We start from the raw sequence: 26,386 nt of genomic DNA, 5'->3' as shown, positions 1-26,386 counted from the left end.
GCTCAAGGGAAGTTGTGGAAGTCTGTTGTTCGAGGCATTTATAATTAGACTGTTTAAAGAAATAACACCAGCTTTACTTTCGTGCGAGGGCAAGGAGCTTGTGAGATGTAAAGCATCCCAATGTTAGATGTTTAAGGATTTACACAGCACGTTTGAGCTCCAATATTGCCCACACCATCCATTAACATTTTCAGAGCTTGAGTAGGTTGGGTACCTGGCAAAACAGCTGAGTTCAAAGGTCAGCACAAATACCTGAGCTTTTCCCTACCTCAGTGTCCCCAGCCATTCTCCCTCAAGGCCTCATACACACAGCTACAGAGCAGGATGGGAGACAATCTTGCTCCCATTTTCTTGGGAATCTCAAGTCAAGGAATAGATGGTATTTGTGCCAGTTGATGGGCAAGCTTTCCATGAAAGTTGTTCAGAAGAGGTAGAGTTAAGCACAGGAAAAATTAAAGCACAGCAGGCATACAAGAGACTACCTACATAGCCACAGTGGCATATATTATATTGAGTAAAGAGCTCCTGAAGGAAAAGAATTGCTTTATCTAGGTTATAAGCAGTTACTAGTTTTATGTCTGTGTCACTTTATTGCAAGAGCTTGTGTCACCACCCCCTAAGATGGAAAGAAAAATGTCTACTAGCTACCAAAGCAACAGGTTTCTAAACTTAGAAAACACACAAAAATTGTATACTGTCAGACAAAATGAATCATAAAGGTGTACACCTACCATATATTCAGAAGACACCAAAATCACAGCTGTATCATACCACCCACTGTGATCTGGTCTAACTGCGTCAGTACACCAAACAGCTCGCCTTCCTCAGCCTACCCTTCCACCACTCAAAGCCAGGAACCACAATTCGGTATAATTATGGCAACAAACAACAACAGTTCCCATGCAATTACCACAACTTTACCCGTCGCTGCCTATTTATTTATTTAAAGTCTTCTTCTGGCAGCCGAAAGCATGCCAAAACTGCATGTGAAAACAGCTGCTCTACCCAACCCTACAACTAAACCCCAGGTGATGTTGAGCATTAATACATCTCACCTTAAGTCAGACATGGCCACAGCCACTACTCATTCAAATAACAGCACAGACTTTTGCATATATATACTTATAGATTATATATATATATATATATTTTTGCCCACAGCCCTCTTGGTTTTTCAGCATCCATGGCACTTCATGTGACACAGCTTCCCAGCAATAACTGGACATTCAGGTCCCCCCTTCAAAGACTCCCCTAAGTTTCCCTAAGGGTCAGCCAGGCAAAACCCACACATTTCTATTGGGAATGCATTTGTTCCATGTAGAGAATTAATTGGTCTGTAACAAATAAAGCCAACTTCAATTAGGAACAGTGTCGGCAAAAGGTTATTGTAGCTGTTCGGGTTTTCAGTGTAATCATTTGTATTCAATATTAATCACATTACCTCAGGAAAGGGCAAGTTAGAGCATCTTACCTTTGCCTGTTAACTGCAGATGTCATGTCTTATCTTTTAGTCAGAACAGACTTTAGGAATTTAAAATAGTGAAAAGTAAAAAGCCAGCTCTACCCACACATCAAAAACATAGTGAAAATCATGAAACAGTTTTCAACAAAACTTGTAGTTTTGTTTAAGTAAATGTACAGGTTTAGTTGGAAAAAAAAAAAAAAAAAAGGACTTCCCACCATTTTTTTTTCCTTTTCTTGTTCTCACTTGATAGTGTGTCTTAACTAAGACTTCCACAAAATTTCTGAATGAAGACTAAGCCTGAAGTGTTTATTCGGCATTCAAATCAATACTTAGAACAGGGACAGGGCCACTAAAATTGAAAGAATTATAGGACCTTGTTACGGTGAATTTTGACCTATGCTCAATTCTAGTTAAGAAACTTTTTAGAGGACCAAGGTTAAGGCTCTGGCTCATGGTCCATTTTCAACGTGACCATCTGATTCTCTGAGGATTCAAAGCAAGGCTTCGGAGGTTTACATATTTTATTCACAGTGAAGAATTTCTCTAAACAGAAGAGTCAAGTTTGGTCCTCAAAATGTAAAAAAAATATCTCATTTCCATAGATTATTTTCACTCAGCTTTAAAACATATCTGATTTACCACCTTCAGCCAGCAAGCTGCTCAAAGAGCAGAGCTTTGGAACACGCCTACTCTCCTGAGTATGTTTTGTTTGGGAAAATGTAAACTGTCTGTGATGCTCTGTCTTTCACGAGGTGAGGCTGTACCACAAAGCAGCCAAAGATAGCGCAGTGATTGTATGTTTGTAAGGAAGTAGAAAATTAAGCTCTGCCTAAGCAGGCAGAAAGCAACCGCTGCTTAACAACTACGATTTCTACAAGAGCCTTTCATATTTCCTTCCAAAGCCAAAATACATGGTCCTCCAGATCCCTGAAAGGGTTATGAGTCAGTTACACATCCTAATTAGCCTTTTTTTTCTTCTTCAATCAGCAGGGGTTGTCATGTGGCATTTCACGTGTCCATGAAAGACAAGCAATATGGGGTAACAAGCGCACCCAAGATGCGGAAAGAAGTTTTATAGAAACAGGAAGACAAATTCAGTGGGAAACAAGCCTGCTGCCAAGAAAGCACATTCTGTCCTCACTGTAAAACCTATTTACTCATCTTCAGAGCAGCAAGATGAGGGATTACTCGCAAGAAGTGCTAGACACAATAAAGCAACAGCTACACTCAATTAGTGTTGTACAATTAGCGTTCAGCCTCAAGTCCCTATATGCATTCCCAGTCTCTATTTAATCCCCACATTTTGCCAGCCTGCCACCATTTTAAAGGAGAGCTCCTGCAGCCTCCACAAAGCCTTCCTCAAGAGGAGCTCTGCTTGACTGCAGCACAAAATCTGCCCGTCCCCGTCCCCGAGCACGCTGGAATTCTCCTCAGCCGCTGCTGTCACTTACGTGGTACAATGAAGCAAACTGCTCCAGCATTTTTGCTCCCTTTCTTCACTATTCCCCCAGAATGAGAGCGCACATCCTGCTGAGTAACCTCCTGCTTTTCAATCCTGCACTCCAGGGAAATTGATTATTTTAATTATGCACACTTACGTCACCACCTGCCAATCAAGCAGTGCAGGCTTTGGCTCAGCCATTAAACCACGCACCCTCCGGCAGATAAGGAGAGAGGTGCAGGTGTAAAGCAGGAATCTAGCATCTGGGATTTTAAAGGGCAAGGGCAGAGCAAGAGAAAGAGCACACAAGCATAATACGAGTGAGCTTAAGGACTCTCAGCTTCTTAGAGCACGCACGCATTTGGTGGAAACTGAATGCTTTCCTTTTACATGTATTTTTTCTCTCCATCTCTCACACACACACACGGGGTGAGATCAGACAGAGCCCTGGTGATGTGGCAGTTGTGCTCTCCCTAGAGCGGATGATTTCATGCCAGGAGCGTACGTTTCAGAGTACACATTGATTTCAATCAAAGAAAACATCCCAAATCATCAGGAACTTAAAAAAAGGATTCCTGACCACAATGTGGCAAGACTGGGATGGAGAAGAGGAAAAATAAAATTGTTTTGAGACCTATTCCAAGTCCACAGCTCCAGCCAGAACAGCTTTTAGAATCACTGTTCTCAGTAAGAAACTTCAGGGCCAGCTACTTTCATTTGTTTTTAATCCCTAAGGAATAGCAAGATCTGTCTGAATGGAGCTGTCTAGCTAGGCTTAGAGCCTGCATGTGGGGGTAAGCAGGAAAAAGAAGGAGTGGGGCAGAGGAGGCAGCCTCCAGAAAGAAAATGACAGTGCAAATACTGTTTGTCAGAGTGGTGAAGCATTCCTTGTCTCCTCAACTGCTCAAGCAAATTGTTGAATTACACCCCAAACAATGGAAACAGGTGGAGAGAAGCACAGCACTGCCGCACCCTTCGGTCCCCAGTAAGCAGAAGGGCAGTGACACAGAAGGGCAGTTCCATGCCGAGTTCACAGGAGGGCAACAGAGGAAGCCTCCAGTTCTTCCCGTTGGTTTTAGAGCTAATTACAGTGGGGGAAAGTCAGCCTCAATTGCACCACAACACACAGCACCTCAGATGAACAGGGCATACAAGACCGAGCTAAGTGGAGCTCTGTAAGATCTACTGGAACTTTAAAAAATAATAATAATAATAAAAGCGATATGTTGGGACATAGAAAAGGCCGTCCAGAAGTCAAAAGGAACTCAAGGACTGCCTATTCTGACCACAAAAGCACAGCTCTAGTGGTGCCTTGCTTACCCAGCAACATTATCATTAGAGGTTTCTATTTTTATCTGGACAGTAAAACGTAGATGAATATAGTTGCAGGCTTCTCACTGCTTTACTGACTAGATTTTTCTTGTTTGAAGTCGGAGAAGGAATGTATAAACACCTCATTTATCAGCTGTACAAGCATGACTGCTCAGTGCCTGTTACTCCCCGTGTGCCTACTTCGTTTCTTTGGATTATCATTGACACCTGCTTAATTCTTTGACTCCGAGGTTATTTGCAAGTACCATTTATGGCAGTTTTGCAGAAACCCGTGCCCTAAGAGCCTGACAGATTGCCAGCTCACTTCATTAAAAAAACCTCCCGTGGTAACAGCTTTCCTCCACCGCTGACCGTGGCTGCGTTTGAACTGATGACCCTAAACTGAAGTGCTCCACACGTCAACAAGCAGCCGCGCCAAGGCAGCCTGTAACCTGCGAGCAGGGGGAATGCTGCAGACGGAGCCTTCTCCAACTGCGGCAGCTGTTATTCCCCTAGAAAAAACAGAAGAGCTAGTAAATGCACTTTTAATATCGCCTTTAGACATGCAGAAGATGTCAAACATTAGTGTTCGAGTAGCTTGTAAAGTGAGGAATGATCAACGAGGGGGAGAGGGGGGATGAACTCAGCGCCAGCCAGAACAGTTCTGGCTCCTTGGGTTGGGCAAATCCTGCAACAGGACTGCAAAACCTCTTCTCGCCATCACACTGCAGATCACCTGCCCAACAGTCACAGAAAGAGGACCAAGAAGACCATGAAAAGGCTGCTTACAGACCTCATTAGTGCCCTGAAATATAAAGACACTGGCAGCAGAGCAGCGGGACATGCTCCACCCTTGCCACAGCAATGCGGTGTGCCAACAAGTGATTTATCAAGACTCCACAGCCCCATGAACTGGAAAGCTCTTCTTCAGGCTCTTGCCAGCGGTCTCAGCTCAGGTTAATGCCAAAACCCCAGTTACAGGCTTCACTACACTGAATACCTGATCAAAAGGTGCCACTCAAACACCTCATCAGTTCTTTTGTTAGGCCTAAGGAAGCGGAACATTAGACTGCTGGCATTTCTTCTTCCTTCAGACAAGCACCTCTGTAATTTCTCTTTCACCATCCTCAAGCACGGGGAGGCACAGCGGCCTCACCATCTTCTGAAGGTGGCGTGGGGAGTGAGATTGAGGATGCTTCAAAAAGCCCCGAACCCAAAAGGTTCTGGCAGCAGAACACCGAGAGCACTCCCATGTCAGACAGTTTGGGCACTGTTGGCCTCCAGGCTGAGCTTTTTGCCTGGCCACACGGGGAGCTCTACAAACGTATATGGCAAAGGCAGTCCCACCCATGAGTGCACCAAGCACAGCAGGACCTGCATCCATGACAGCCTTCCTGGAGGTTACCCCAACACACAAAAGCTCTCTGCTGGAGCACCTTATATGCACAGAGATGCTAAGCCTGGAGTGTTACAAGAGAGCCATGCATAGTTTCTTCCTCCTTCTGTATTACAGCAAGTAAAACAAGTCACATTACACAAGCACTTTGCTCCGAAGCACCTCTCCAAGATGCATTCAGACAGGAACCTGCTCTCTCCAAAGCTGTGAACACAAACGTGAATGCACTTTCTCCAGAGTTGATGTGTTACTAACCTTGACAGAACAAAACAAAACGAGGTAAATGAACAAGCCTTTCAAGTCTTAATTCCAGGGGCTGTTTAGATGCTGAAACTGATGCTGTTTGATCAGTGTGCAGAAACAAGCAGACAGAAATGGCTTGATCCTGAAAACAGTCTGAAGGCAGAAGGAAAAAACACAGTGCAAAGAGTTTGGGTTCGCTACTGCTGCCTCAGGGGCCTAAAGACGACCAGCACGTGAGTGCATCTCAATTTGCAGCAGGTTATGAGCCATTTTGAACCATTTGTGACCCAGAGAAAAACTGGCCTACCAGGTCAGGGAAGAAACCACATGAATATTTATGCTGTAAAAAAAAAAAAAAAAAAAAAAAAATCTGTGTTGAAATATGTAACAAACTTCACAAAGGTAATCTTTTCAAGTGTTCAACATGCAGCCAAAATTTCTCATTTGTAAACAATTACGTGAATCACAATTGGAAAAAAAACGGTCTCCTGCTGAAAACAAGTAAAATATTGTCCTTGGAATACTACACAAGCAGTGAGCATTTTTAGACTGAGGGATACAAAGTGAAGGTTACGAGAAGAGCAATGTCATTTGCAAATAAGCTCTTTAGAGCAGGAAACATCTGAATTTGAGTGTGTTGCTGTTCAAAACAAGTCACCTGGCACTTAACAAGAAAGTTGTACACAATCTGCCTAGCCAAAGGCATATTTTACACCTAAGAAGGAGCTGTTGGCTCCTAGAAACAAAATCCATTTGCGACACCAGAGCACCAGACAGGGCACCAAACAAGACTCCAGAATAAAAAGACAGTGACAGAAAAAAAACCCTCCCCAGTCTGAAGCTCAGCACAGCAGGAGCAGCCCGTACCTTGAATCTCTGCCTCTTGAGGCACAATTCAGCAGGTAAGACCATACTAGCCCTGCTGTGTTAAGGACACTTTGGGATTCAAAGAGTAAACATTCATCTCCTCCAGCTTCCAAATTCAATTTCAGCAGAGGAGTATTTCAAAAAAGAAAAAAAAAAAAAAAGGACCGGTCTGCATACCTGACATTTTTACACCAGCAAGGAAGAACAGGTTAGTACAAGAGCCTCATGAAAACGTCCTGTCAAAAACATCTCTGTAAAGGTCACACTTCTGGGCTTGTTCTCTTTGTCAAAAGCTGTTCCATGCAACTATTTTCGTTTCATTGAAACGTGTTTTTGGGGGTGGTTGGAGATGCTATCAATATCCAAAGTATTTTTTTGGAGGTGGATCCCCCACCCCCATACACCCCTTTTCCATATTACAGAGCACAAGCCTGGGCTATTTGATATTCAGAATCAAATATTTACTCCTTGTGAACTTTATTAAGATTGCTCCCCACACAGACCCCTTGCCCTGGCTACTTGGGGGGCTAAACACCAACCAGCGCAGCAGTTCCAAGACTCAAAACCTTGCAAAACCACAGTTCATGTTTATCATATGCTATGTCCTTCATACAAGCTTTTATGCAACTACAAAGCGTGTTACTCTTTTAAATAATTGTTACTATTTAAGAATAAAACAAAATATGTGATGGCATGAAAGGCATAATATTTGCAAGCAGTTTGCAACCATTATTCATCTGAGATGAATCCAACTTCTTGCAGAACGTGACTAGAGACAGATTGCCATAGCTGCAGAATCAAAGACTCAAGCTATCACTAATTATTTCATGCATAAGAAGAAAACAGCATTACTTACTACCTTATATCTAGCACCCAGCTAAGTGACCTAGCCCAGAATATGCCTAACATACCTGCATCACTGGCACGGAATTAAACCAGTGTTAAAGCTGAGGTTGCTACCTGGGCACCACGAAACTCCTGAAGGCAGGAACCAAGCGGAGAGGCTGCATCTCTACCACATGACTTAGAAGCTCAAGCCTCTTCCCCGTATTTCTGTGTAAGGCTCAGCATTTATAGGCTGGATTGATGGGGTGAGGCCAGCTCCATGATGGTCAACAAGTCTAAGCACGGGTCCTGCACTTGGGTCACAACAACCCCGTGCAACACTACAGGCTGGGAGAAGGGTTGCTGGAAAGCTGCTCAGCAGAAAAGAACCTGGAGTTATTGGTCGATAGCTGGCTGAGTATGAGCCAGCAGTGTGCTCAGGTGGCCAAGAAAGCCAAGAGAATCCTGGCTTGTATCAGAAATAGCATGGCCAGCAGGGCTAGGGAAGTGATTGTGCCCCTGTACTGGGCTCTGGTGAGGGCGCAACCTAGAGTACTGTGTTCAGTTTTGGGCCCCTCACCACAAGGACATCGAGGTGCTCGAGCATGTCCAAAGAAGGGCAACAAAGCTGGTGAAGGGTCTAGAGAACAAGTCTTATGTCTTAGTGACTGAAGGAACCAGGATTATCAAACCTAGAGAAAAGGAGGTTCACAGAAGTCTTTATCACTCTCTACAACTACCTCAAAGGAGTTTGTAGCAAGGTGGGGGTTGGTCTCTCCCAAGCAACAAGTGATGAGGCCATTTCCTCTTATCCTAAGTTGTGTCAGAGGAAGTTTAGGTTGGATATTAGGAAAAAAATCTTCACTAAAAGGGTTGTAAAGCATTGGAATGGGCTGCCCAGGGAAGTAGGTGAGTCACCATCCATGAAGTATATAAAAGATGTGTAGATGTGGTGCTAAGGGACATGATTTACTGGTTGACTTGGCAGTGCTACGTTACCTAATGGACTTGAAGATCTTAGACATCTTTTCCAACCTACATGATTCTATGAACGGTTGGCCACATCAGGCAGAGGATAAATACTCAAGATAACCAGTCTCAAGGAGACACATTCAACATTATAAATGACGGTGGTGAGATACTGACATAGGTTGCCCAGAGAAGTTGTGGATGCCCTGTCCTGGAAATATTCAAGACCAGGCTGGATGGGGCTTTGGGCAACTTGGTTTAGTGGGAGGTGGGAGGTGTCCCTGCCCATGGCAGAGGGGATGGAACAAGATGATCTTTAAGATGATCTTTAAGATGATCTTCCAACCCAAATCACTCTATGATTCTATGATTTCTTCAGTAAGGTGACTCCACGCAATGGTAGACAAGCTCTAGGTTATAATTATTTCAGATTTAGAACTAAACATCTTAATCTTGCATATACTTTTGAACAACCCAAAGATTATCTTATTTTAGCTTTTTTTTTCCCCCCCTCTTTCTGAGCAATTTGAAACTGAGACTAAAGGCCAAAATTGGGATCCACCTTAAAGCTTCAAAATTAAGACATTAAGCTAGAAAAGATTTGCATTTTTACCAACAATATCTTCAAAACAAGACTTACCATGATTTATGAATTGCTGTATACCAGTGTTGGCTACCAAGCTCCCCAAGACAAACACTAACAAATGTTACAGTAATACTGTAACAAAATTGCATTACTCCTTCCTTGGTTTCAACCAGCAAAAAAGCCAACATTTTTACATATCATTTGAGCTCACTACTGCTTGGCCAAAGAAACCCAGGGGCTATCAACTAAACGAAACCTCTGGCTTCATATTAAATATCATAAAAACAAGTACTTGCAGCCAGTACTAAGGTCAGAAAAGGGCCTCCATAGCCTTCCCTGCACTAACACACTTCCCGCAGACTAGCAGAAGGTTAAGGGGGGCACATTTACTTTTATTTATTTAAACTAAGTCAAGGATCCAAACAAGGACTTTGCTTGACTAATAGCATTAAGCGACAAATGTATGCCTCCCTGAATTCAAAAGGGAAGGAAAAGCTCGATCTACAGCCAATCTTTAGGTCAGCCTGAGCCCAGATCAAACTGGGAAGGAAAAAAAGCCAGCAATCAGCTAGAGGATGGGGTCCACTGGTATCGTGTGCCTGGCCTTTTTCGGTGATGCTCCAAAGAAGTGCCTTTGGAGAGCACAGCTATCCTCCCCGGTTCTTCATGATCCAGTGCAACTCCCAAACGTTTCTCTCTACCAGGAAGTACCATGAGTGCTTGGAAACCCCTCAATAAATTTACTGCAAACCTGTTATTTTCCCACACAACTGTGACACTGTGCCCTAAACTTTAGGGTCTTTCTGGTAGCATTACTCAATCTGAAAGGGAGACCTTCCAGGAAGCATTAAATAAACAGTTGGGACCGGAGGTGCTTTGAAGAGGTTACTTCACCTTCTAAAGTGGTGAAAATGAGTGATAAGGCCTTACTAGAAGGACAAAGCCCGGGATTATATTAACAGTGCAAGTGGAAGGCAGGGAAACAGTATTGTCTTTTCCATATTTCTGCCTGCTTTAGGATGAGGGGAGGTGGAAGAGGCAGGAACTCAACCTCTGCCTCTACTTAAACACAAGTCATGAAAGATGATCTTCCCTAAGATTTACAAAACAACTAATGGCAACACCTGAAGAACTGTTAGCTAAAGATTTGTTCAGAGGAGGGATGGTACCAGAAGTTGCCTAGGCAATGTGTAGATGAGGTATTCGCTGACTTTCTTCATAATGTATTGAATTACACAGGTAGTTTTACATCAAGAACTTAGAGATTTAACAGCTGGCCACATCCAAGAGGAGCACATCTCTCTGAGCTGGGAAAGAACATTAACCTAACATTAAAATGGGAACGACTAGCACCAGTGTCAGAAAAAATATGGAACAAAGAACATAAGCACGCTCACGATTAGATGCAGGAGTTATAAGCAAGAGCTTCAAGCTCTACCTTCTACCCTGGAACCCCTGTGACCAGGATGTGAATTAGGACCTTTAGAAGCCAGCATGCAAAGCAGGGCTACGGCCATCTCAGCGCAGCCAAACTCGCATGGAACTGCTCTGCTTCCTTCCTCGCTCTCCCCTCAGCCAGCCTTTCCTGCCTCCTGACCTGCGGGGAGGATGCGACTGTCAGTTCACTGGCAACAGTTTGCAGGACACCATCCGTAACCGAGCAAACAGCAGAGACAATTACTGTAAGACAGATCATCCAACTCTGCAGAAAGCTCCTCGTGTTTTTGCAGTATCAGAATCTCACCAGGAAGTCCAGAGATCTCTCTACCTGGACGGATCAATTTATTTCTATCCACTAGGTATTATCAGCAACATAATTTCAGAAAGTGCACCTTACAAAGCAGCCTTCCCTCCAGAGCCCCCAGCATTCAGAACAAGATATCCAAGGTAACGTGGAAAACAAGACAGGAGAGTGCCCGTATAGGTGGCCCTTCCTGCAACATACATCTTAAACTGCAAAGTCATGGTTTCACAGGAGCTCATACGGAGACTCTTTGCTCTCTCCACAACCCTTCCCCTCCCTTCACTGCCCAAGAACTACCACACCACACTAGACTTGCCGTGTTTGACAGAAGATATTAAATTCAGCCACTAACAGTGCCCTGATGAGGCTATTATGGCCTTCAAAGGCCAAACTTCAAGTTGATTAAGTTATTGCACACACAAAAAGCTTCGAGTGGCTATCAAGCTCACCTAATACCAAGGCTGTGAAAACACTTCTAAGACCAAGTATTTATTTCAGAGTACTTTTTATTTCCCTCCCCCTCAGAAATTTAAAAGTTTCTTTCTAATTTAATTCCTAATTCAAAGTTACTTCCTAATTAAACCAATCTGTCTGGATTCCCAGATTTCCAAGGCTTCAAGCCTACAAGGCGACTATTCTAGTATTTTTAGAAGAGCCAAAAATTTCTGCACACCTAATTCCCGCCGATTCTCACCACAATTTGAATCCTATTCTCCTCAGGCCCTCTAGGAAGGCCTGTAGGAAGTGTCTTACCATGAAGAGGAGGCTGCTCCTGCTGGGACTGCGCCTAGTCCCACAAAAGGCTACTCCTGAGGTGCTGGACATGCACCAAGAGGGAGTGGAGAACATCACAGCCTCACTATTTGGGATGCCATCAATACACCTGATCCATGTGAGAACAGCCACCAACCACACAGGTATCCATGCTTTTATTTTACCGTGAGGAAGGGTTCTGGCAAAGTCACAATCCAGGACTTTTGCCTCAAATTCCAGTGTAAAACCACCCACGGTGAAGTTCTCATTCTGCATACTGCCCCATGGCTCAGCCCGTGCCATCCACCTTACTTTCTTTGTCCTACAGACACTAGGGAATTCCTCCCTAGCAGCAGGAATTCACTTGAACAGTTACAGGGTGCCCCCCTTGAGGGGAGAGCAGGCATGCACAATGCTTTCTGTGCAAACAGAGCTCTCCCCAGCCAGCCTGCGGCACTTTGACACATGGACTCAGAGATGGGGCTTTCCAAAAGCACTATCTGTCTCATAACAAAGTCCAGGGCAAGCTGACAGCAGCTGGCGATAGAGCCAAGCCCTCTCCTAAAAACATCAACCCTGCTGTTATCTTCCTTGCACAGGGTGCTTTGCACTCCGAACATGGACTTTTCCTCTCACGGTAGGAAAAAGACAAAAGAGAACGTGATGCACAGCAGCTGGGTTGGTTTATGGGTACATTAGGGTACTCCGTGGGAATAGGAAGGGAAAAGGAAGGGTTGTTATCTGCACAGTCAGCAAGATGCTACGTGCTACATTTTGGCACCTCGCTACTAACGCAGAGAAGTGGTCATGCCCTTCCCGTTTAGGGCAATAGCTGAAGATAAATAGGTACACACAAGCTTTCTTTAGCACCAAATTGTTCTGCCCCCTCACATTCAAAACGATACTTTTAGTGTATGCTTGAGATTTATTTCTCCGATTTGAAACAAGTCTTGTAGATAAGTTTTATTTAGACAGGATTTAAATCACATTATTGCCAAAAGAAATACTTAAAAACAGGTCATTTATGTCAGAACTGGGCTAATATTAACAGGCCGGTCCTCAGTCACGGGGAACAGCAACCTTACAAAGTCACACGAAGCTGTTTGGTGCCTCTGCTTCTATTTCAGAGTGGGAGAACCAAGCAGTACTACAGGCCCCGGGCCTCTGGGTGTTGAAGAGCTCTCCCCAGCTGTAAAGTTTGAACTTTGCAAGCAGAAAAGAACCTAATTTTTCCACAAACCAGACCGCAGCAATGATTTGCAACAAGAAGCTTCAAGGAAGCTGGTAGAGCTGGTGTTCATGCCCTCCAAGTTCTCCAAATGCAGCGTGCTCGCTTGTTCTAGTGGTGTTTGTAATGCCTTTTCAGCACAGGAGAAAACCAACTATGCAAAAGAACAAAACCCATGACACATTGTCAAGCTGACAAGTATAAAGCTGGAAGTTTTCTCTCTCTCCGCTAGCACGGCGCACATCGACTTGAAGCCTGTATGCAGTACAAATTCTCAGAGAATCAAGATACCCTAGATAAGTGCACTACTTCAGCGTGCCAAATGAACGGCCACTGCATAGCCAAAAACACAAGTGGTGTGGAAAGGAGCAGAGCAATCAAAGTTCAAGCTGCATCTGCTATTGCACATACACAACTCCACGAAGAAAACAATTAAGAGCCTTAGGGATGCAAGCTGCAGGCACTGGGTAGTGCTGCCCCGGACTCTCACACAACAATAATAGGAAATGGAAGTATCTTGCCTTTTTCACAGTCAGAACATACAATTTATGAACACATCCCAAAGACTAAGCATTTTCTAAGTAGTTTGTTTCATGGAAAGGTAGAGGAAACTTGCAGCTGTGTATGAGATAACCTCTTATGCCCAAGGTGTTTCACCAAAGCCTAAGGAAACATAACACTTGACGGGGTTTTCTACTTTTTAAAAAACAGCTTTCACATTAGAATTGGACCGTCTGAGAAAGTTCCTATTGCCATGAGACTGCAGGAATACCAGGAAATACCAAAGTGAATTGAGTTTTGGCCTGAAACGCTGCAAGCTCTTTGCAGCCCTCTCGTCTCAGAGCCCAGGTCTGCTGTTTTGCTTCCCCTACATCATGGAACTGGCATTCAGAGGAAAATCACTAAGTAAGTTACTCACTTTCTCTCTGATAAGCATTCTGCAGAAAGGAAGCTGTCTAGCAATTAACAAATTGTTACGGTGGGGCTTTGCCTTCCCGTTAACCAACCATAGGCTCTCTCTCTATTTTCTTTAAGCCCCACACTTCACTTGGGCCACAGCCTTGGACTTTTGGTCATGCAGCTTTTTCTGTGGGATGTAGAAAAGTCACAGCTCACACTCTCAATACCAGAAAGAGAGGGGAAACATGAAGGGTCCCAAAACAGCTTCAATGGATCATCTGAACCCAGGTTCATGAGGAATGCCACTTGGAGAGATATGACTACCAGTATAGTGTATAGAAACTCATCCTCAAAAGGAATAGGGAAGGTATCTTCTGCCCACAGAACCCACTGCCTGGTCTCACAGACTTCTTGTACAACCTACCCATGCCAGAAAGCCCTAGGGGCTATGACAGATTAAAAACCCTACCAAACAGGGAGACAACAGATTCTTGCTTCTTGGGCTGCCACATCAGAGCAGGAAAGAATTGGGAAAGGTGCCTTTCACCTGCCCTTAACCAGAGATCTTGAGTGCATAAGGAGGCTGAAAACATAGCTAAATCCCAGAACAAATACCTCATATGCCTCCAGTCAGGACACTGAGTTCCAGCTTAGATTCGTGGCCTCCTTTCTACCTGCTGAGGAAGAAAAGGAATTCTGTCTTCAGGAGAGGTTACAAAATTTGTGTACCCTCGCTGCCATAATTTTGTTTTGTTTTGTTTTTAATACTGTTTACCAACAAAGCAGCCCAAGTTTTGCTTTCACGTCTGGCAAGTCAGCCATTCAAAAAACCCTCCACAAAATCTGTTTGTGAAATGCACCTCAGCTGAGACCGAACAAAAAAGCCAGGTCAAGAAAAACAGCAAGTCATCTGCTCATTTAAGTGTTCTAAAAAGTCAGAGCTGAGTCAAACAAAAACAAACAAACAGAAAAAAAAAGAAACCCAACACACCATACACACTTCCTTCAGCTGTCAAACTGCACATTCTCATACTTCTCCCTTGTGCTCTTAAGATAAGACAACACAGTCATCAGTCCATGGGTCATTTAATTTCTTTTTTGCCTCATCACCAGTGTCAATACTAGTCTAGGAATGATTCACTAGCTATCTTTCTACAGAACCTGAAGTGAGAACTTAAATAGGAAAATCTACATCTCTCGATCAAAAGTGTTAAAAAGTTATAAAAACTTGGAGTCTTTCAAAGTGAGATGAAAATAAGAGACAACAAGTCAGGTTTACTAAAATGAATGAGCTGGCATTAGAAGACAGAAGCCACATACAGCAGTTCTGGCCACTTCCCTTTCTGAATGCAGGACTACCAAGCTCTTTTTTCCTCGCTCCTCTTATGTTTCATCCCTATTAATTTGCCAAGGAGGAGCAGCAAGAGCCCTGTTAGTTCCCGTACGTTAGTCCTGGCCAGCTGAGCTGCCTCTGCTCTGTTGGTTAACCTGAAGCACAAAGAGGAAGGTCTCTGAGATGCCACCTCACAGCTTGTGGAAGTCATCTCCATAATTTAATTTGGAAGCAGATAACTCAGTGTGACCAGAGGGGGGAAAAAAAAAAAAAAAAAAAAAAAAAAAAAAAAAAAAAGATCAAAGGAACAAACAGGGAAGAAATCATTTCCATTGTACTGGCCAACACTGAAAAAGCATCCCCTAGGGCACAGCAATTTCATGAGAGGAAATCCATACATAGGGAAACATCACAGCCAGGTGCAGCACAGGCTGTCTTACAGCAGGAGCAGGTACTGCAGTAACAGCTGGATCACTCACTGCCTTGGAAAATGGGTGAGCAGGCATATATTGATCCTCAAATATCAACTCCAATTCAGTTCAAGTCTGAAACTGCTGTTATTGACTGCCTATTAATTTTCTAGTTTCTACAGAATGAAAATGGCTCACGTGCTGCTGCCAAAACTGGTCCTGTACAAGAACTGCTCTACTTCAGTACAGCTCCCAGTTTCAGCTGAGAAAACTGGCACATTTCTACGGAGTTCATGGACTGAGTTCCTGCATATAGCTGACAGCTGTTTTTTAAGAGGCATTAGCTGGGAGTTTGCAGGAACAGGACCCCAGAGGGAAGAATTGCAATTGAGTCCATCCTTGGCACTCCAGTTCCATGTGTATTACATTGACAAAGTCAGTAGTAACAGAAAAGCTTGGTTCTTGGTTTCCTGAAAGAGCAGTTAATGATACGTAATTACAGAATTGTCTAATTAATACCTCACAGCTGGCCTGAGGAGTGGAAGCCTTCAGAGATAGGCTTAGAAGCATAAACAGTTGGAACATGCAGACAAAAATGACAAAAATCACTGAACCAACAGGTTAAAAAGAGATACTGTGAATACTAGAAGCAAACCAAGCTGTCTCTACTACGTCATTCCTCATAAAAGGCAAAACACCTTCAAAAACAAGATGACAAGAGTCAGTAAGAGAGCAGAACACTGCATTCCTATTTCTCCAATTACCAGCTCGGTAGTAAAATCAAGGAATTTACCAAACAGCCTGTGTTCCTCCCCGTGAATCAGTAGTCTTTCAACATTTACATCAGTGATAGTTGCACCAACAGAAAGACTTCAGAATCAATTACTGATGCTCTTGCTCTTTGTGAAAGGAGTAAAAGTGGCTCACAGAGACCACCAAGTATGATGGAAAGTTCAGAAATAGTAGAGGTGTTAAAGAGGTGCTTCGGTAACTCTGTAGATCTAACAGCAAATAAAATACTATTGATTTCTGAAGCATTCTTGTAATCGAACTACAGCTTTCAGCAGATCAGATTTTACGAAGTAACTACGAATCACCAATCTCAAAACCAAACAAAACCACCAAAACCAAGCGCTAGGAGGTGGGTGCATCTTTGTCACAAAGCAGGCTGATGCATGCACCCCTAGAGGCAGCTTTCTCAACATGCCAACTTCAGCAGCCACTCATTCTACATCACAGTGTATATTAGGGATGGTTGCTGCGTTCACTAATGCCGTTCACTTCCCTGCCTGTACCATGACAAGGCTTGCCTACTTGGGGACGTGAGCATCACACAACAACAGTTCCCATTCAGAAAGTCCCCAACAGCACGAAGGGTGGGTGCAGGTGGGTGCGTTTGAGATTCTCAGCAAGTGCTAGTTACACTTAAAAAACAACACAAAAAGCATGCTAGGGTTCATGACTCTTCAGACAGGAAGAGGAGGTAGATATTATTTTACTTTGAATACTGTTTCACAAGTTTCTGTTTGTACACATTGTATGTGCCAAGCAGCACAGTTACAAGCTATCGCAATTTTCCCAGGCCTGCATCTATTCACACCCACGCTATCTTGCAAATTCATACCCATACGCATATGTAAAAACAGATGCAGGGCTTCATTAGGATATGCATTAGCTGCTATTTCATGCCCTCAAACACGTATATCACATCTGCAAGACAGAAGTTCCTTCTTAATGCACTGATCCTGGGAACAGGAAGAGACGTAGATGCTTATCCTGGCTGTGTCCGAGCTTATGAAGGTCATCTACAGTATGATAACCCTGCAATTCATTCACCTCCCCTCAAAAATGGAGGGGACACGGGCTTTTATCCCCTTGGTGAAATGGCTGCAACAGCTGGAGATGGAAGAACTCCAGCGTAAGGTCGGATCAATACTATTTTCGCTGGTTTAAAAGGTAACACTACGTTCCTGATAAGCACAGGCTACGCACAGGAATCCTGCAGTGCTGCAAATGCCCATCTGAACTAGGGAGCGAAGTACAGGAGGACGACAGAAGGCAGCTAGCAGTATCTGCTGTGCGCTCCACCCCGGTTCATATGCAACTGCAGTGAAACAGGAAAGAGAGCTGGGTCCTTCCTTTCCAATCTTGTTTCCTTTCAATCTCTCTTTTAGACTTTGTATATCCAAGTAACACTGGACCCACCAGGGTTCAGACTCAGTTTTCACTAGCACTTATTTCAAGACTGCACCGACTCCTCCCTCACCGGGGATCTTGCTTGGAGTTGCTTGGCAGAGGTAAGAAACTCCATTCTTGAAAGGGGCTGCTCCATTCAATCAGCAAGACACATCACCTCGCTTCACTCTCCAAGTGCAGTGAGAGTTTATTCTCATCCATTTGACCTTACCCCATATAAACAAGTCCTCTGGCACACGGGGTGCTCCTGCTTTATTCCAATCATTTTGTCTAACTACTTTTGATCACCAATTCACAGGAAAATGTAGTTATTTCAGCAGTTATTAGAAGCCTCAAGTTTTTCCATGTATTTGGTAATAATTAAGAACAAGCAAGCAGCATACATTGTCCTAGTACAAGTATTATTGTGAGGTCATGTACAGGGAGGGGGGATTTTTCTTTACAAAACCAGCTGGGACAAGCTGAAGTAGCTCACTGAGCTAGGAGGGAAAGCAGACACCAGTAACAGGGAAGCTACACTGTCGCAGAAGCCTGGACCCTAGAAAGGCAGAACACGGTCGTAACACAAGCCTTGAAACTGAAACCCTAAACCAGAAAAATAGGAATGGTTCAAGAGAAACAGCGATTTCTGTGGGCCCTCATCCAACCACTATCAAAAGGACGTCCCCCAGATACAATCCACCCCATCAAGCACCAACCCCAGCCTGTGTCACCCACCAGGCCCCCGGCAGTACTGACAGCAGCCCCATCACCACCCCACACCGAGCCATCCCACCCGGCCGGGAGTGCTGCTACAACAGCCACAGGACTGCGCAGCCAACCTGGGCTGCCTTTTACTCCAGCACGGCTGTTTTTAAACCGAGATCACTTTTCTGATCAGACTTCTCATGCGTGCCCAGACAGCTGCGCTGTGTGACAGCAAGAGGAGCAGAGGACACGGCACCCCAGGATAAAAACAAGCAGCTGGAGGTAGGAGCGCTGCCCAAGACACTCCTAAAAAATATGCCCTTCCTAATTGTTCTCCTTTTGGATTTAGCTTTGATGATTAGGCCTATTGTTTCAGATGTGAAGAACCTGAGGGCCTTAAAGGCTGTCTATTTACTGAAAAGTAAAGCACTCTACTGAACAATGCAGCTATAGGAAAGCTGCACACAAAGTCTGTCAGAGAACAAGGAACAGTTGTCTTCATTTAGTATCTTCGGAGCCCGAACTTCACTGCTATCAATATTTAAACCAAGGGGGGTAAAAACCCAAACTCTTAGAGCAAGCACTACTTTCATTTTACCCCACAGGCTCTGCAGCAACAGAGTCTAGCCAAGAAGAGTCCTGGTTTTAATACTGCCATGCCAGTGAAAGGAAAATCAGTCTTATAAGTGAAAACCACAAGGCAAGCAAGAAAGGAATTTTGTTTGTTTGTTTCTAGAGCTGCCTTTTCATTTAAGAAAACACAATGGAAAGCATAAAAATCTCAGAAGAATGAAGGAGACGACAGTGCCCCAAAGGAGAGGTACACGGAGGCAGGAGAGAAGCATTAGGCTGGAGTGGCTGAGCAGCGCAGACCAGAGCCCCCCTCCTGCCCCCAGCGTGTGTACCATTATACACAGGCCATCGTCTAAATAGCTGCCATGCAATTGCTACACTGGGCCTGCTACACGGTCATTTCTTCCTGCTCGTGAGGCCTTCAGGCAATTTAATGCCCACAAAAAGCGATCTGGCACAGCTCTCAGCAGCCTGGGGACAGGAAGAGTTACAGCGTCACGTGCAGAAGATGCAGGTACTACACTTGCAGTGAAAAATCAGAACGGATCACTGAGCAGACACAGAACATTTGAACTGCTCCCACCCCAACAAAAGGCCTCCCAAAAAAATGATTTCCTAAACACCAGTCACACCTGGATTGTTTCACTGAACAGACGTTCAAGGTCACCCCCCCCAAGTCGTACTTCCTCTAGCTGCTTTCTGTGGACCCTCAGATCCGTGACCCTCAGAGCTTTCTCTTTTCATCGCATCACGTCCAAGCAGCAGCATCACAGCCTGCTGCATTTTGCAGGCTCCACCATTAAGCAATGCCTCGTCCTGCAGCCACCCAAATCCTCAGTAACAGCACGGCCATTGTAACAGATTTCCCCTCGCATTTTGGAACAGCGCATGCCACATATCAGATGCTCACTCACCCCGGAGCTCGCAGCCTGCCCCCAAGGAGGGGAAAAGAGATGGGAAACAGCTCCTGATCCCCCTGTGTCTGGCTGAGCAGTACTCTGCCTCCCGCGCTGCCTTCTGTGCATCCACTGCAGTGCTCAGAGCAAGAGGACTCACAAGAGCAGCTGGAAAACAGCCTGGCATCTCCAGCGCGGAGTGTAGGTGTCCATCCCAGCTCGAGGGTGGTTCTTTCACAGGAAACCTATCATCGGCAGCTCCTCAGCCAGAGGGAGGGTCACAGTGACAAGTGGCCTCTGGAAGGCAATAACTAGGGCAAGAGAGAATAATGAAGCCAGAAAAAAGTCGTGTGTGTGTGTGTGTGTGTGTCTGTGTGTAGGAAGGGAAAAGAATAAGTGGAGCAAATAATGAGTGAAAGAATGGAGTAAGTATACAAAGAAAATTATTTACTGAACAGACTGCTGGTGCTGCTGACCTCAGTTCATTCCTCTCCAAGTGTTAACTCCTGATTGTCAGGGCTTTGCCTGGGAGCAAAGTAAGGCCATTTCCACCCACAGGGTCCCAGTGCCTCTCCAAGCTGCCCCAGCTGATGTGCAGGTGAGAGCACACTGCAGCAGCGGACTGCTGCTCGCAGCCTGACACAAATTAGAGCATGTTACCAAAAGCCTGGCCAGCCCATCATGTCCCCCCCCCCCAGCTCTATACCTAAAGAAAAGCCCCTGTGATCCCAGAGCTGAAGGGCCTGGCTGGGGTTCACATCGCCACCGTTTTTGAGGCCTTCACAGAACAGAGAATCTTTCTGCAGTACGTGGGTGTCATCAGCCTATAAAAAGTTAATGTCTACCAAACACTCCTTTCCACGGAAGGGACTGCTGTACGCACATTAATCTCATGGCCATGACCTTGCTACCTAAGGATTTCACTGCCACAACCAAAACTCCGTAGACCTGCATGTGTTTGCCATGCCTGCCTGTGGCACAAGCTCCAGCAGGTCACAGCAACTTGTGTAACGCACAGCAGGAGCCATTCCGGCCAGGGGAAACGCCAATCTTTTGCATTCTGCTTGGGGAAATAGGGGCAGAGAGCTGAGATAACTGAATGAAATGCATTTTAAATATTACCTATTTTAACTCATGACTGCATTTGAGAACAGGATCACAAAATCTGCCTGCTGCCAGGTGCCCTAGGACTGGGATATTGCACAGCTATTGCCTTCACAACGAAGCAAGCCCCAAGAAAATGAAGCAGCATGCAGTGAAACTATTAACTCTAAATGTCATGGTTGTGTTACACAGCCTAGCATTTAACTTACAGCACTGGAAATAAAGTTCTAGTCCACACCCCTGTAAAGAAACTTTGCCACATACAGCCAAGTCGCACGCCTGACTTTGCGGACAGGCTGAGGGCTGTGCCATTCTCCTGCCAGGTGGCAAAGGACTGCAGCTAAGCCATAGGAATTAAAATGGAGAACTTGTCATTGTAGCAAATGAAACACAATTCTAGTAAATAAGTCAACCTAGCTTAAGCTAAGACAGCTGCTAGAAGGACCACGCTCAGCTGCCCACTCTTGTGAATCATTTCCTCAATTGCCATAATTAGCACAGCATTGTAAGGCAATTCATCCCCAAATCCAACAGAAGAAATTAGCGCTCATCTTGATTTACTGTGCTCATCTGACAGCACTTTATTTCCAGTCCACTGCAGAGTCTTCCCTTCGAGATCCATCTCTGTTGTGACACCAACAAGGAAAGGAAGAACCCAGACTGGCTGGTGTGCAGCACACACCGGCCTCATGGGCCAAGTCAAACCTCCACGTCTTGAACATACCCGGCTGTGTCTGCCCTGTCCTCTGTTTCCATTACCTTTTTCATTTCTGTTGTACGTCATGGCTGTGAAATCCCTTCCTTTCTTAACAGCCTGGGACCACAGAACTGTGCCTCATGGATGAATCCACCACGAGACTCTGACTGTGAGAACGCATCATGCCTGTGAGTTATCAAAGTCTGCATGAATGCATAAATGCATAATGAAGAATTTACCACCATTGCTCTCTACCATCAAAAAAACCTTGCCTGCCTGGGATATCCTCCCGTGCGGTGGTTCTTCCCTACAGTTTCATGAAACCTGTCAGATTCTCTCACCCTTGGAGATCCAGACCTGTGATATTACAAACCCAGAGCTCATTAAGAGCTTGATGAAGCATAAAATAAATGCAGTTTAACAGTCAAATGAACAACAAAGGGCCTTTTGTGATAGCTGAAGACCACAGGAACAGAGCAGTAAAGGAATAAAGACCTGGAAAGAAGACAACCCTTTATACTTGGAGGTAACATTTTGCATCACAGAATCATCACAGAAGGGTTTGGGTTGGAAGAGACCTTAAAGACCATCTGGTTCCACCCCCCTGCCATGGGCAGGGACACCTCCCCCAGACCAGGCTGCCCAAAGCCCCATCCAGCCTGGCCTTGAGCACCTCCAGGGATGGGGCAGCCACAGCTTCTCTGGGCAGCCTGTGCCAGGGCCTCACCGCCCTCTGAGTGAAGCATTTCTGCCTTACACCTGATCTAATTCTACCCTCTTTTAGTTTAAAGCCACCCATCTTTGTCTTACCACTGCACCCCCTGACCAAGAATCCGTCCCCAGCTCTCCTGCAGGCCCCTTTAGGCACTGGCAGGCCGCTGTAAGGTCTCCCTGGAGTCTTCCCTTCTCCAGGCTGAACACCCCCAGCTCCCTCAGCCTGTCCCCAGAGGAGAGGTGCTCCAGCCCTCTGATCAGCCTCGTGGCCTCCTCTGGGCCCACTCCCACAGGTCCCTGTCCTGGTGCTGGGGGCCCCAGGGCTGGACGCAGGGCTCCAGGTGGGGCCGAGCAGAGCAGAGGGGCAGAATCCCCTCCCTGCCCTGCTGGCCTCGCTGCTTTGATGCCGCCCAGGGTACGGTCGGCTTTCTGGGCTGCAAGGGTACATTGACAGCTCATGGTGAGCTTTTCATCCACTAGCACCCCCAGGTCCTTCTCCTCAGGGCTGCTCTCAGTCCATTCATCGCTCCGTCTGTGCTGATGTTTGTGATTGCCTTCGATTAATCATCTGTTTCAGCAGTGACACGACACAATTCCTAATAAAATCAACAGCTTCATTAAGCACAACTGTCGTGCTGATACAACCAAACTGAGAACTGTAGATCAAGAAAATGATATAACGTAAAGCTCCTCCGATGCCTCAGGAACAGAGCATAAGGAGATTTGACCTATTTGAAATAGGTTTGCTTTGAAATTTTCTGGCACAGAGTAAACATCTCAGGTTTTGGCACAAAGAAGGAAAACTTACAAAATGCTTCTTGTGGAAAAAGTAAATGATTTGGCTTCTAAAGCACCACTCTACTGCTTCATAGGAGTTACGGGGGACACAGTGCCTGTCTGAAGGCACGGCCCATCTCCAGGTGGCAGAATTCATCCTGGGAGAAAATAAGCCATGTTCGTATAGCAGGAGCGAAGGACAGGGCACAGCCGTTCCTGAACTCAGACATTCGGTCTTTAAACGCTATTTTAAATGGAGGACATTCCCCAGCTGAAACAGAGGGGTTCTGAGGAAGAAAATGTTGAAGCTAGTCTTCTACGAGAACGCGGTTTCACCAGTGCTTTCAGCTAGCCTTAGAGAAGGGAAGATAGAAACAATTACTTCTATCCCTTTGAAGGATTACTAAACACTTTAATTCTTTCTATCCTAACACTGCAGCATTTTACAAGACTGTTGCTTCAGCAACTATTTAAAAATAAACTCTCCAGAGAGCAGATAGCACTAAAAACAAGCCTCTCCAGACTGACGAGACATCTAGACAACCGTCCACAAAAGGGCACATTACCAGAAGAATTCTCTTGCAGAGGAAGCAAACATCTCAAGTGACACTCTCCAAGCAATTTAGCTGTTTCGGATCACAGTTGGGACTATAGCATTTCTGAACTAACATTAACTGATTCACTTCAGAACAATAATAATACACCAAGCTGCACAGCTAATCCAGTCCGTGAGACATACCCTGCTCTTATGTTCCCTCTGGCTCCCCCAGTCAGAAATAGGATTATAGATATTGCTCAAAAAAAGTCACTGGTTTCTCCTCCATGCACCAAAGAAGGGTAGAACAGCAAACAGCCCTGAGGGAGCAAGCAAATGGCTGGGGGAGACCAGAGACAGAAAAGAGGAAAATGTGCTAACGGAAGGAAAATGCATAAGAGGAGGAAACCAAAAGGAGCACTGAGTAGCAAACCTAAACAGCACGCTCTGCCCCAAAGGCACCCAAAAAGCCAGTTTTCTGGTGCCACTGTTCCGTGACACGTGAGGGTGAGACACCAGAAACCCTCCCCTGTGGCTGGGATGCCAGGCTCCGTCCCTCAGCGCTGCTGACGCTCAGCCCAAGCAGGGCCAGATATTCTGAGACAAAGGTTCGCAGACCATTCAGAAGCACACACCTCTCACAGACACACACCCCCCCCATAAGCCCACAGAGTTGACATTTGGCAGCCTCAGAAGTGCCCCACAGGATGATTTGAAGGCTGGCTCACATCCTGAAATAAATCCACTATCAAATCATATTCTATCCAAGGCACCGAATTCAAAACTTGCCAGCATTCACCGCTCTAAACATCAACAGAAAATGGTATCTGCTTTCTTCCACTCTCATATGCCTTATTAAGCAAAAGAATACTCAGAGCAGGGACATTTTTACTGTGCTTTAACACAGCATTTGGCACAGCAGAGCCCTGGGTGGGTCTCCAGGCGTAAGTGTAATGCAACAGGCTTTAGATGCGATGCAAAAGCAACATGAGAAGTATTCAGATAGAGCGATGGTCCCAGTTGTAGCCCACCTGCCTTTGCTGAGGGAACACCAAATACCAGCACTGTGGAAAATCAATAGCAGAGATCTGCTACAGAGGCTGTCTGCGTCTGGGTACCTCCTCCATCCACCTTCACATGCATGAACTTCTCTTTCTCTGAGGTACAGAAGCAGACCAGGTGCCATCGACTCCCAGCCTTTCCCTACATTACCTGGCCGTGCGAGCAGTCCTACTCTCCCTGCAAAGTCCAAAGGAAGCCAAACCCCACTTCGGAGACCCAGACGAAATCCCAGGTGCAAGGCACTGACCTCCCAGGCTCACCAAGGAAACCATACACAAAGGCGACTACCTCTGAGCTCATCTTTCTTTCCACCCAATGCAGGAAGAGGCACAGCTCTCCCAGAATCTCAACGGGAGCCTCACTTCAGTAGTGATTTCCCTGGCTAAGCGAGTTGTCAGAATCAGGCCACAGTCCCCAAACTGTTTACCCCTCCTGAGCTTCAGGAGGCTTTTCTCTCTGCTGTTCCAGCAGACGGAGCCCCATCCACACCGACCACCTACCTTTGGGAATAACTTTGTTCTACAGAAAAGATCAGCGAAACGTTCTTCCATTTGGCTGTTTAAAGCAAGACTCCCAGGCACACGTTTCCTCATTTCTGTGCAGATGACCACATGGCAGAGGAGACGAGTCTCCCAGCTCCCCTCTGTTCCTCCTGTCGCAGGACCATGATGCTGCAAGCGTTAAGAGGACGCTTCCCAACACCAGACCCAGCGCAGTCTGTTACCTGGGAATCCCTGGGTGGGTACCAGGTGTTGTGCTTTTAACTGGGTATGAGCCAAACTTGGCTTCTGGTGCCTCAAGATTCATTTCTTTACTGAGCCCTGAAAAAACACAAGTGTGAAATGGTGCAAATCTTTGCAAGCCACAGTCTCATAGAAATGGAGCAGCTGATATCAACCTTTTCACGGGACCTGGCAAAATAGAAGCCCGCTTTAACAGCTGTGCAAGCCCACACTGCGCATTTAGACACCAAGAGAAGGGCCAGAAGGGCCTCACAACCATCCCACTACAAGCACCACACTTCCACCAAGGCCATAAAAAGATAGAGATGTTGGATAGGACTTGCACGGCCACAGGCATTTTTACTTGCATGGCACAGATAGCAAGTCAAGATATGATACCACAAAAATGCTGCTGTTCTGCCTACACTTTAACTTCCAGCAAGAAGTCTCCCCACAGATTTAGGGTAGAGAGCTTAATAATTTAAAGGGAAATCACTAAAAGTTGTACTATCCATTAAGTCACTTCAGTTCAAAAGTTACTTCGAAGAGTAGAGGATTATACCCTGCGACTTCCTTCGACATCACACAAAGTTCATACAAAGCATACTGCAGCCGCAACGATAAGGGACGTAACTAAAGGAAAGCTTGAAAGGGAGAGATTTATTTTTTTTTAATATAAAGTCTTCAGTGCTCTGAAATGCCCTCTTCCCTTAACCACAGCAGCTCCCAGCGAGCCTTGCCCCACTTCAAAGCACTGCAGATTCAGAGGAATTATTTCCAAGCAGCAGGGCAGAAAGCAGCAATACCAAACAATTTTCCTGCTGGCCAACGAGGAAGTTGATGCAATAAGTGGTTTATTTCCCAGATTTTAATTAAGCTGTACAACTGGAACACTGCTGCAGACAAACCCAGCAGAAGACCCATACCATCAGACGAACATCCCTGATGTTAG

The 26,386-nt window shown here is 45.4% G+C and overlaps 1 protein-coding gene across 15 annotated transcripts in view; it reads right to left on the bottom strand.

The window, feature by feature from the left end:
• The window catches only part of MICAL3 (microtubule associated monooxygenase, calponin and LIM domain containing 3), a 176,864-nt gene that overhangs the window by 126,670 nt on the left and 23,808 nt on the right, over nt 1–26,386 (bottom strand). Inside the window, exon 1 of one of the 15 annotated variants that reach the window (XM_084498684.1) lies at nt 19,842–20,022. The exons of 13 other annotated variants lie outside the window; for them this stretch is intronic. The gene's annotated coding sequence lies outside the window, so the exon portion shown is untranslated. Of the gene's footprint in view, nt 1–2,916; nt 3,007–19,841; nt 20,023–26,386 lie in introns of those variants that run through there. One more of the 15 variants, XM_084498686.1, reaches the window with a different exon arrangement.

This window comes from Aythya ferina, assembly GCF_964211825.1.
Source record: "Aythya ferina genome assembly, chromosome: 1".
Lineage (NCBI taxonomy): Eukaryota > Metazoa > Chordata > Aves > Anseriformes > Anatidae > Aythya > Aythya ferina.
Note: the sequence above shows the minus strand (reverse complement) of the source record. Positions and strands in the feature narration are given on the sequence as shown.